The sequence below is a fragment of the Priapulus caudatus genome, unplaced genomic scaffold (genome assembly GCF_000485595.1).
Source record: "Priapulus caudatus unplaced genomic scaffold, Priapulus_caudatus-5.0.1 Scaffold1801, whole genome shotgun sequence".
In the NCBI taxonomy this organism is placed as follows: domain Eukaryota; kingdom Metazoa; phylum Priapulida; class Priapulimorpha; order Priapulimorphida; family Priapulidae; genus Priapulus; species Priapulus caudatus.
In genome coordinates this window covers 29,135-30,395 of record NW_014578862.1, presented here as the reverse complement: position 1 = coordinate 30,395, position 1,261 = coordinate 29,135, and positions in this window count along the sequence as shown.

The window sequence follows — 1,261 nt, the reverse complement described above, 5'->3', positions numbered from 1 at the left end:
GTGTGTGTGTGTGTGTGTTTGTGCCCTAGCCAGTAGGGTGCAAAACTAATACTTTATTCCCGCCCGCCCTTCCCCTTGTCTCCCTTGTCCCAGGCTCAGCCTCCTTCTTCCACCGCCCCTGGGCTGTCTTCCCTGCCACCTTCCCTTGGTCTACCATCCCTCTCTCCCGCAGCGAGCTATATTAGGCCTACGTACTTTAATTTAGGCCTTACTGCACCTCTGAAACGGTGCTCGCGCATGCGCAATATCTCCCAAGAAAAATAACATTTTACCAAAATTAATTTATAATTTTAGAATGAAGAGGGGTTATCCCAGCATAGATTTCCATGATAATATTCCATCAGTAGACTTCACTTATAAAATAGGAAGCACACCTTGCATGTAAGGTCCTGGCTGCATATACCAGTCAGTACATAATCTGGCTACGTTATTGTTTGGGCGAATGCGCAATATCTCACCGGAGAAGTTATATTTTGTGCTGCAAATGCGTTTAATATGGTAAGGGGGTATCTCAGCATAGGTTTCTGTAATAAATTCTTATCAGTAGACTTGTGTTTATAATTTGGAGAGCGCCCTAGCCAGTAGGGTGCAAAACTAATACTTCATCCCCCCGCCCTTCTCTTTGTCTCCCTTGTCCCAGGCTCAGCCTCCTTCTTCTTTCACCGCCCCTGGGCTGTCTTCCCTGCCACCTTCCCTTGGTCTCACATTTCTCTCTCCCGCAGCAAGCTATATTACGTACTTTGATTTAGGCCGTACTGCACGTCTAAAACGGTGCTCGCGCATGCGCAATATCTACCAAGAAGAAGAATATTTTGCCAAAAATTATGAATTTAAAATGAAGAGGGATTATCCCACCATAGATTTACATGATAATATTCCATCAGTAGACTTCACTTATGAAATAGGAAGCAGACATTGTATGTAAGGTCTCGGCTGCATATACCAGTCAGTACATAACTGGCTACGTTACTGTTTGGGCGCATGCGCAATATATCACCGGAAGAGTTATATTTTGTGCTCCAAATGCATTTAATATGGTAAGGGGGTATCTCAGCATAGGCTTCTGTAATAAATTCTTATCAGTAGACTTGTGTTTATAATTTGAAGAGCGCCCTAGCCAGTAGGGTGCAAAACTACTACTTCATCCCCGCCCGCCCTTCCCCTTGTCTCCCTTGTCGCACGCTCAGCCTCCTTCTTCTTTCACCGCCCCTGGGCTGTCTTCCCTGCCACCTTCCCCAATAATATAACGGTCATAATAATA